This window comes from Helianthus annuus, chromosome 1 (assembly GCF_002127325.2).
Source record: "Helianthus annuus cultivar XRQ/B chromosome 1, HanXRQr2.0-SUNRISE, whole genome shotgun sequence".
Classification (NCBI taxonomy): Eukaryota; Viridiplantae; Streptophyta; class Magnoliopsida; order Asterales; family Asteraceae; genus Helianthus; species Helianthus annuus.
Window position 1 is genome coordinate 112,166,236 of NC_035433.2, and position 11,608 is coordinate 112,177,843.

Genomic DNA, 11,608 nt, shown 5'->3' on the forward strand with positions numbered 1-11,608 from the left:
ACAACAAAAATGGCTTTTTAGGACCTTTTCCGTGGGACACTTGTAAAAGAGGGTCCTAAAAACTATTTTATAGGACTAATGAACTTTTGGGGTCCTTTTATAATATACTCTACTAAACCAGTGTCCTAAAAAACTATTTAATAGGATAGATGTTTTTTTGGGGTCCTATTATAATATAATTTAATAGGACACTTAAAATGTAGATCATAATAAAGTATTTTATAAGACATTTAATTGTTAGTGTCCCATTATGTGGTACTATATTAGGACACTTGATCATCTGGGGTCCTATTATAACATAACTTAATAGGATACGTTGTAGTTAAGTCATAAATGTTTAGTGTTATAGGACCCTTTCTAGTCGAAGTCATATTAGAACTTAACTTAATAGGACACTTGACACTTGGGTCTTATAACTTTAAACTTTATAGAACGCTTAATCATTGTGGTGTTATTATAATACACCGTAATAGGACACTTGATATTTGAGTCATAAAACATTAGTTTTATAGGACGCTTATTCGCTAGAGTTTTATTATAATATAACTTAAAAAGACACTTGACACTTGGGTCTTAAAAATTTTACCTTTATAGGACGCTTAATCAATGTGGTGGTGATGGTGAGTAGTCGTGGTGGCCGGTGGTGGTGGTGAGTGGTGAGTGGTGGTGGTGAGTGGTGAGTGGTGGTGGTGGTGAGTAGTGGTGGTGGCCGGTGGTGGTGGTGGTGAGTAGTGGTGGTGGTGAGTAGTGGTGGGTGGCCGACGGTGGTGGTGGTGGTGGTGAGAAATGGTGGTGGTTGCCGGCGGTGGGTGGCTGGTGGTGGTGGCTGGCGGTGGTGGTGGCCGTTGGTGGTGGCCGGCGGTGGTGGTGGGCGGTGAGTGGTGGTGGTGGTCGGTTTCTATTAATAAATAATAAACGAGCCAAGCCCGAGCTTGAAAAATTACTCATGAGCCGAGCTCGAGCTTTAGAAATAGATATCGAAACTAGCCGAGTTCAAGCTCTCTGTAAATTAAACGAGACGAGCTCAGGCTTGACTCGACTCGTTAACACCCCTAGTTACATTGATGATGTTTAGCAGCAAAAAAAGGTTATGGACAATTTTAATATCATAACTTTTACGTTCTTATGAGCGTGATATGTATTGGTCCTTACACTACGTCAAAAATGGCCTACGACCACATTTTTCTCAAAACCGTTCTACCACACATTTGAATAAATGTATGGCTAAAGGTCATTTATGATCTTTTAAAACACTTTCAGCCACACATTTTATTATTAACGTGACCACTGTATAGCAATTCAAATCCTTTAGCCACACTATTTGAAAAAAAAAATGTGACATTTACTAGCTAGTTTAGTCACAACTTGAAACATGTGGCCAAATGTGACCTGCTGTCACGATATTTGTTTGATTTTTTAATTCATGTGACGGAAACACATCTTTTAAAACCTTTAGTCACACTTTCAATAAAATAAATATGACGGAAACACAGTAGATTATGACAAAATATTACTAACCGCCGCAATAAATTTTTAATAATGTGTTTAAAAACCCACTTATTTATTAAAAATTTTAAAAAATGGATTCCCTCTAAACATTTTCACACCCAAAAAAATTCCCTCCTAACCCAATTCCTCTTCCAATTTCAAACTCCCCCTAATTTTTTTTTCTTGTATTCCTCAACTTCCTTTTTCTTCCCTACATCGATTTCCTCTCAACTGGATCCACTCAATCTTTTCACACACCCCTTCAACTCAAAACCCTAGCTCCAGGTCCAGAATAACAAAGCAAGTATATTTCTTAAAGCTCCGACCTGAATCACCATCCGAAACTCAACCCGTGACCAGTTAGTTTTTGTCAAAATGAGTTTTTTGATTGAAAAAAATCTATTTAGGGTTTCTGGGCCGGCCAGAAATATTCAGTAAGAAGCGATGATGGAGTAAATGAGAAGAAGTTGAAGACGGCCCGTGAGAGGAATCTGGACAAGCTTAAGCTTCTTCCAAAGGAAATGCGCAGAACCCTAATTCTTCTTTCTCTTTCTAATTCGTTCTGGTTTCACCCTTCTGATTGATTGATATGTGTACAGGTAGTCAACTTGAAGCCAGCAAGAAAGCTATTAAGATCGAGGTTAGTTCTGGTTTATCCGCAACTGTTTCATTCTGTTTAGGGTTTCATGTTTTAGAAGATCTGTTTCTGAATCAGATGGAGTGTTTGTTTTTGAAGCTATAAATATATTAATTTGGTAGTTTTACTATTAGATAATAATAGGGCAGTGGATATGATTTTTGAGGTCCTGTTATGTGCAAATGGGTTTTTTTAATTATTAAAACTGTTGTTTTTTCGAGTCATAATAATAAGAATAATAAGATGGAAGGATGTTGAAGTTACTTCCTGATACTAGTCTTAAGTTTGTATAATTTAAAATATGACATTTTAAAGAAAAGTTTGTAGTTATTAGACTGAATAGATCATGGGCATCCATTTTAATGGTGGGTGACTATATAAAAGGGGAGGTCGGGGCAATTCATTTCATAGACTCATGCTTGTGTATGCATCTATTTTGGGTTCGAATCACCGAATCAGTTTCAGCAGGTTAGTTGGTATCATATTTGGGTAATGAAATAATTGTAATAAACTTTTAATGAATTCAGTTTTGGTAGGTGAGTTGTGTATGTTTCTCCAAGGTGATTCGATCACACTCGCTAATCGCTAAAGCCGCCGGTCACCACCACTTCGAGTGACTACCATCGCACCAACGCATGTAAGTTCCAATTCAGTCTCTGATTAATCGCTAGTCCTAGGTTCACTGAGTAATTTTTATCTAATTGGTCAATTAATCAATAATATTTATCTAATTGGTCAATTAAGCAGCAGCGCCACATGCAGCAGCGGGGACTACACTGCACGCACGCCTCAGCGGCAGCACCACACTGCACACCCGCAGCAGCGGCTGCGTGGCTGCACTGCACACACGCCTCAGCAGCAGCGTCGCACTGCATGCACGCTGCAGCAGCAAGGTCGCACGCAGAAGCGGCGGTTGCACGCCCGCAGCAGCAGCGCGCAGCTGCACGCCCGCGGCTGCACTGCATGCGCTTCTCAGCAGGAGTGCCGCACGCAACAGCGACGGCTGCGTGGCTGCACGATCGCAGCAGTAGCGGCTGCACTACACGCAACAGCAGCGGCTGCGCGGCTGCATCATCATTTAACATTTTCTTAATGGAGTCTCAAGAAAAACTGCTGCTATGTGTCTATTTTTAAGGGCATAAGCATATTCTTCTGGAGAAGTAAAGTTTCTTAGATTTTCACTCATGAAACCCAAGACATCTTCCAAATACCTGGGCCACATGGGACCGACCCTTTGCTGTACCCAGCAACAGCATTTGCATTCTTCAATGCCTAATAATCAGTAACTTGAGGTTTCAACCTTCTAATAGTGAGCATACTGGTGAGGCTGGCTGTGTAACACTGACCAATTATTATTGCAGCAAAGATCCATGCCACTGTAGTCATTCTTATCAAATATATCACCAAGGCATTATAAATATTGAAAAGAATTGTTATAATCCACATACCAAAAGTGAAAGGCTTCACTAATAACCATTGTTGATGGTACGATGTGATGGGTACTACCTAGGGGTGTTAAACGGGTCGTGTAATAATTGTTTATGAAAACATGTAATCAATCTTTTGAATCACTGTTTTTTTCCTCTAAGATATGGCAACACAAATGAACAATTTTGAACGAGTTGAAATATAAAATGCAAATGGCAATTTTTTCCAACATCAGTTGCTTTACAAGGCATCTGAATAAGTTCTATACATTTTTATACATATTCAAAAACATAAATATGTGTAGAAATATTGTTTAAAAGATACATTGATACGATTTTTTTTGTTAAATTCTCATAAAAAGAAGAATTGGCAGCATAGAGTTAGCACACTAAATAAATTCTTCATGATTTTGAGTATGGACTTGTTATTTTATCTTTATACATCGATGAGTGTGAATTTTGTATTCATTCTATTCTATCTACACACTTTACACATGTTCATTATATATTTTATCCCTTACATGGACCATTTAAAATTACCTGTTTTAAGAAAAATGTAGTAAATGACCATTCATCCTTCAGTTTTGCTTGTAATTGCAACTTTGTTTCTAAAGCTAGATTCTTTTATTTGATGTGTTCAACAGATTGATAGGACACATACTGGTTCATTTATTAACAATTCAATAGCTCACATGTATAAATGAAATGTGTAACATTAAACAATAAGTTGATATCACAGTTAGTAATCGAAAGAATAGGCAAACTCACTACTAAACAAATTTAATTTTATTATAATTAGGTTTTGTGCGATTCTTTTTTTAAATATTTTCACGTGTATTTAAATTTAGAAAATAAATCAATTTAAGAAAAACCAAAAAAGATATAAAATTAAAATATTGTCATAACGTCCTTCATCGACGGAATCAAACCTCACGTATTTGTTTAGTAGTCTAAGAGCTGGAAAACGTCTGCGATTGTACAATTCTTTGCATCTTTTTAGTCGATTTGAAGTTAACCCAATTAATATGTATTTTTTAGATGACCTCAGAGTATCAAGTTTTTTCACCAATTGTTCCAACCCGAGAATACTATTTTGTTAGGTACTGCAAACAACATACTGACGGGTTATGGGCCGTGGTTGATGTATCTTTGGACAACTTGCACCCTTCCACAACCGCAAGATCTAGAAGAAGGCCATTGGGTTGTTTGATTGAAGAACTTCCAATGGATATTCGAAGGTGAAACTCTTGGCCAAATTTTGGATTGTTTCGATTTATTCTACCAGTAGGAGTGTAGTCTAGTAATACTATATATTTGGGGAAAAATACTAATAATCTATGCAAACTACAACTTATTTGCCAATGTTACTAATTACAATGAAAGAAAAACGTCATAATACAACCTAAACTCGAGGGTTCATGTTTGGATTTTGTCATTTAGGTCACATGGGTTGAACATGTTGAAGTCGATGATAGAGCTGTTCATGACATCTATCGGTCACTAATGAATTCTGGTTTAGCATTTGGGGCCAGACGATGGGTAGCAACGCTTGACAGACAATGTGAACGGCTTGCAAGCGCGATGGCTAGCAATATTCCTTGAGGCGACGTTGGAGGTAAAGAAATAACTTATTAATTACAGGAGTACGACGATCAACTTTATTAGTAATGGGTTGTGTAAAAGTTCATTTTTTTTATGAGGTGGAGCTGGTGGCTTGTAGGCCAAGAAAAGGTTCTAGCGTGGCTAGCGCCTTAGATGAAAGGTCCGGACTAGAGTAAGGTTCTAGCGTGGCTAGCGCCTTAGATGAAAGGGCTAGACTAGAGTAAGTATATCTAAAAGAAAAAACTGACCCGACCCGATCCGAAACCCGTTCTCCCAGACCCGTTCTGACCCGGACCGTTTCGACCCGAACCAAAACAACCCTTTTTATAATTGACCCGTTTTGACCCATGACCCGACTCGACCCGTTTGCCAAGTCTACTTATAAGCATTGATCCTGATATGAATTGGGCATTATGTACCAAGAGTAAAGGTGGGATTATTGTGTACAAGATTGTAAACGTGAGATTATTAAAAACTAATTTTCCTTAGTTTTTCTATAAAAATGTTAGACTGCTAGTTTAAAACTTTATTAATTTTTTTGTAAAATGATTTTTTGCACTATTATGACTAGAGTTTAATAAATATTTGTTGAAAACTAAAATCTAGGTCGGAGATGAAGTTTTCCTCAAAAGCAAAAGGCATTCTAAACTCTACTGAGACTGTAGCAAGAGGAAGGGTCTAGAGCTTGGACCCAAATGATCTAGTTGGTGGTACAGAGATTGGACCAGAATGGTGTGAGGTAAACGTTAAAGTACCAATAAAAAAAGATGAAAACTTGGTAAGAGCATATGGTGGATTTTCTACAATTCAAGATTGTATTGGTGCATCCATCGCATGGCCCTATCCATTCATCTCGGTATGTATTTGTTAAACTTGTGATACAAATAATTTTAATAGCATGGAACTTAATACTTATACATGGATGGTTTATTTGTAGGTAGTCCATGAGGATTGAGGATGCATGATGACTCAAGATTTTATGCTTCTTATTTCTTTAATTGCGTTTAATTTCTTTTTGTTAATTGTTAAGACTTTATGTTAGATAATGTTATAACTTATTTATGTTTAGTGTTTTTGTTATGAACATGCTTATTTGAAATATAATGAAATTTTATTTCTTTCATTAGTTGATGTTATACAATAACTATTAGGATGTTATATGTTGATGGTCTGTTTAAAAAATTGGTTTTATAACTTATTTGGGATATTAGGACCATTTATTGATATTAAAGTAGCTATAATGTTACATCATAAGGGTCCTATAAATTAATTTTTAAGGACGCTTGTATGTGTATCAAAAGATTAAAAGTTGGTAATCACATATTAGAACATTGTAAAAGTGTCATAATATGTTCTTTTTAGGACGCTATTTAAGTTGTCTATAGACATATTATGCGACCATAAAATTGGTTTCATAATCTTATTTGGTATATTAGGACCCTTTTCTTGGTACTAAATTAGCTATAATGTTACATTATAAGGGTCCTATCAATTAATTTCTAAGGACGCTTCTAAGTGTATCAAAAGATTAAAAGTATGTAAGCACATGTTAGGACATCGTAAAGTGTCCTAATATGTTTTTATTAGGACACTATTTTGGTTGTTCAAAGACATATTAAGCGACCATAAAATTGGTTTCATAATCTTATTTGAGATGTTAGGATGCTTTTTTAGTTCCGGGACTTATTACGACCCCTTTACATGAAACGCTTTTACCGTTGGTCCTATTAAATAAAAGGTCCTATAAAATAGCATTTTAGGACGCTTTTGCGCGTACTAAAAACCCATTTTTCTTGTAGTGTCCATCCTCATGGGGTTTTGCGCAACAATTGGAATGGGTCGAACCCAACACGGGCTGCCTTTATGGTTCGAATACAAGAGTGTGGCGTGAATGGGCTTGTGCGATTACATTACATACGTACATTACACAAAATTACATAACACGTAACACTTATTCATTAAAACCAACACATCAATTTGTTACATAGATGTTTATACACGTTACATTAAACATAAAGATAGGTCCTGAAATACGAGTTGTCACATCATCCCCAAGTTGAAAGAAATTTCGTCCCAAAATTTAGCATATAGTTACTGATGGAAGCTAGTTAGGTTGCATGGTTTCCTGGTTTTCCTGGGGTGTCACATCCTTCCCCCGTTGGTTTGGAATTTCGTCCCGAAATTCCGCAGTAGCTTCAGCCTCAGTAGTGGTCTCGCCTTTCTCGAACAATTGGGGATACTTATGTTTCATTTGGTCTTCTCGTTCCCAGGTAAACTCTAGGCCACGACTGGAGTTCCAACGAACTCGAACAAGGGGTATTCTGGTACGCTTGAGAACCTTAACGTCTCGGTCTATAATCTCTACTGGTTCCTCGACGAATTGTAACTGATCGTCGATGGTGAGCTCCTTGAGAGGAACTTTGAGGGTTTCATCTGACAGACACTTCTTCAGATTCGACACATGGAATACGTTGTGAACTCCACTGAGTTCATCATGTAGATTCAGTTTGTAGGCCACCTTGCCTATTTTCTCAATGATATCGAAAGGCCAAACATAGCGTGGATTCAGCTTGCCTCGCTTGCCATAGCGAACTACACCCCACCAAGGTGAGACTTTAAGTAGCACTCGATCCCCAACCTGGAACTTGAGTGGTTTCCTCCGCTTATCAGGATAGCGTTTTTGACGATCACGAGCTGCCGCCATTCGTTGTCGTATTTGGGCAATCTTTTCTGTTGTGTCGAAGACGAGTTTTGGGCCAGTGATTTGACTGTCACCAACTTCTGTCCAGCATATAGTTGATCAGCATTTCCGTCCATACAAAGCCTTGAACGGAGCAGCCTGGATGCTGGTGTGGTATATTGTTATATGAAAACTCCACCAAAGGGAGATGCCTTTCCCAGCCGTTACCAAAGTCGATAACACATGCGCGAAGCATTTCGTGAGAGTTTGGATGGTGCATTCAGACTGCCCATCCGTCTGCGGATAATATGCTGTACTCATGTATAAACGAGAACCAAAGGATTTGTGCATCGCTTGCCACAACTCAGAGGTAAAACGCGCGTCACGATCAGATATGATGGAGGTTGGCACCCCGTGTGTAGGATCGTGTTCTGACCCGAATGAGTCGTTCAGAGGCGTTCAACTTCGTTTCAGGTGCGGAATAACAAGAAACGGAGGTAGAAACAGCTGATTCTTCACTAAATATGCTGATTGTATTGATTTAATAACGTTTACAGCTCGATCTTCACACCGGCAGCACTTCGGTGTGGAATACAAGGGAATGATATTGATTTCGCTCATGGGAACCCCTATATATAGTGCAGATGATTTCGCTCTTATGACCATGTCATATGAGCGAAACCCCTATACAACCAAATAAGCGAAACCCCATGTAATACCCTATGAGCGAAACCTCAACCTAATTACATACATTTTCAGTTTTCTCGTAAAACGCACCCTAATCTATACAATACATTGTAAGACTCGATACAAGACGAAGTCGACAGATGTAGTGCACCAACAGACTCCCCCTCAGATGTTGACGAGTCGACTATCGAGTCACGACAATGCTGTGTCTTCACTTCTTCAGTCTTGATCAGTCTTTGGGCTCTTCCCTCTCTATCTTCATCAACAGACTCTCCTTTAACTGTATCTGCTTGAATATCTTCAGACTCCCCCTCTCGATTTGCTGGTATTCCTTTGTTCTTCAGCAACATCTGCATCAGGATCATCGACTGGCTCTTTATGTTCCAGGATTGATATCTGTCTCAATCTCTATCTGCAGAGTCTTTAATTTTCAGGATCGAAACTTGGCTTTCTTCAATCAGAGACCTCAGGTATTGTAACCTGGATCTTTGTCTTTAGATCCAAGATCAAAACCTGGCTATCATCTAGCTTAGATCTTAGGATCAACCTGGCTCAATCTTGACCTGCAAAGGCTCTACCTCATAGAAAGTTTTCTAAATTTAACAATTTGAAAGTATACACCAGCACGCTGACATAATCAGACAACTCTCTCACATAAACATGTGCATCAACAATTACTCTCCCTCAAATCATACACACAAGATGAACCACTTGTCGATTTAAAACCACATTTTGACAAATAAGACACACTCCCCCTCACAACAATGTCATCATGTTTAGCACTTAGAATTTTGAAAATCAGCCTTCCAACATCAGTTGTCGAAAATCTTTTTGTATTTTCTGAAAGAAAATAAATGAAATCACTTGTAAAGACAAAGACTGACACCAATTGTAGAAACAACAAGATGCAGAAATGAAATATTTACAAACAATATTTTTCTGAGTTTGCGTAAGAGGATCATATCAGTTTATGAGACATGTCACCAACACCGTTAAGCTGTATTACATTTTAAGTTCTAAACAATTCACCTAGATTGTCAATATATTTGTCCACTTAAATTTTCACACAAAGTTCAATTGTTTCGAGATATGATGTTAATGTCTTAATGACTTGAACTTATTCGTGTGTCCTACTTCTTGAATATACTCCCGTATCCAGATCCCAATATTCAGTCTTACAGGTGAGTATACCACAGATGATATCTGTCAGGGTTTAGGTGCGAGGGCCGTGAGAGCTCAGGTCGATACTTCTGTATACGCAGAGAGATGACGGCTTCGACTTTTCGGTATGTCCCCTTTAGAGGATCTTTTTGATTTCAACAGCAGCGACTATCAATTTTATTGTTTCATCAGCATGCTGAGGGCGAAGCTATGTTTCAAGCTTTTGTAGAAAGCATTATCCAGGGACTAGGTCAGTACTTTCATACAGCAGAAGTCCCGGGATAATACCCCGGATATCACTGAGCATAAAGACCTAGTATCTCAGAATAAGGGACCTTTCAAACAAGATTTCAGGGGTTACCTATATATCCAAGAAGTTGTTAACCCATAGAACAAGCAAGTTTGAATTTTTAGTTTATATCCCATCACAATCTACTAAGTGTGTAAAAACCTACTGACATATCCACGGTGAGATTGTTTATTACATTTTAGCTTTACATTTCTTTAGCATGTTGTGACAGTCTACTGATGTACTATCATTTCCTCTTTTTACAACAAAACTCATTTTTGATTTTATCATGTTTTTGGATTTTTCAAATTTTCTAATGTTTTTGGATTTTCTGAAATTTTCTTACTCCCCCTAAAATGCAAACACATTTCAAAGGAAATTTGAAAACTAACTAAACTCTTGACCCAATTGAAAAACGTAGAAAGTAAAACAAACTGTACAAAACTTGACAACTGACATCAAATTGCATCAATTCGCCATTCACTCAGCATAAACAATTAGACCTCCCCCTTTCACAAACCATTTTCTCATTAAGATCTCAAAACACTTAAGTTTGTTTTAATCAAAATGATTTTTCCGGAAAATAAATTTGTGTTAACCATCTGAAGATTTACCACTTGTAAAGTACGGGGATATGGTTCATCATTTTGTCAGTTATTATGTTAGTAAATCAAGTACAACTTAATGTCCCTGATTTACCGTGTTGCATTCAAGCACTCTCTGTACCACTTGTAAAGAATAACCACTTGTAAAATCACAAACAATACCACTTGTAGGTATAATTGAACAATTACCCACTGTAGGAATGTTACGTCTACATTTACCAATCAGGATGCCGATTCCTGCTTCGCACTTACCAACCTGGAAGCTCCGGTGTAGTCATTCAACCTGTAACATTTGAACACTATCAATCATTTTCATACAAACTCATTAAACATGAATGATGCCGATTCCTGATCCACGATATAAGCTTAGGATCTCCGGCATAGTCCTAAGACTTCAAGGGAAACAAACTTCCATCCAAGTCTTTTCAGACTTGATGGCTTTTAGTTCTTGCGCAGTGGGGTTGTATGTTGCCTTTTTGGTTGCATAAAAGTCTTTAACCCCCTTTGCTTTCCCATTCAACATTTTCCCAAATATTTTCTTTACACTTCCATTAAATGTTTTCTCGACATCAAATTTAGTTTTCTCTGTGTAAAACTGATTCGAGATATCAATCTTGCCAACTTTCTTTTTAACTTCTTCAAATTTCAGTGATGGAAATTCTTCATCATTTATTGAAATTTTCACCTCACCTTGTGGCTCCTCTGGCTTTGTGGAACCAGATTCATTGCTGACATTCACATCAACTTTCTTAACAACCCACACTTGGTTGTCTTTCTCTTTCTTTTTATAAAAATTCTTCTTTGAACACTCACCAACTTCATAAGTTGAATTTTCAAAAACTTTAAGTTTTTCGGTTGGTTGTTCAACATCAACAACAACTTCTTTCAATTTTCTAGAAACTCCCTGTTTTGTTTTGGCATTTTTCTGACAATTCCATGCAATGTGACCAGCTTCATTGCATCTGTAACAGGTACGAGTTACCTTTGGATATGACACTTCAATTTCATTCTTCCTCTTCTCAGCAAGAAACT

General features: G+C 37.6%; 1 long non-coding RNA gene across 4 annotated transcripts; it reads left to right on the forward strand.

Moving 5' to 3' along the window:
• Nucleotides 1-1,620: 1,620 nt before the first annotated feature.
• Nucleotides 1,621-6,212, forward strand: LOC110909212. Of its 4 annotated transcripts, none has more exons than XR_002575258.2 (6): nucleotides 1,621-2,128; nucleotides 2,653-2,762; nucleotides 4,591-4,790; nucleotides 4,993-5,167; nucleotides 5,761-6,010; nucleotides 6,092-6,212. It is a non-coding gene; the product is annotated as an uncharacterized LOC110909212 (long non-coding RNA). The 4 variants fall into 4 exon arrangements; XR_002575260.2 differs by having other exon boundaries at nucleotides 2,662-2,762; XR_002575259.2 differs by having other exon boundaries at nucleotides 1,622-2,128; nucleotides 4,653-4,790.
• The last annotated feature ends 5,396 nt before the right edge of the window (nucleotides 6,213-11,608 follow it).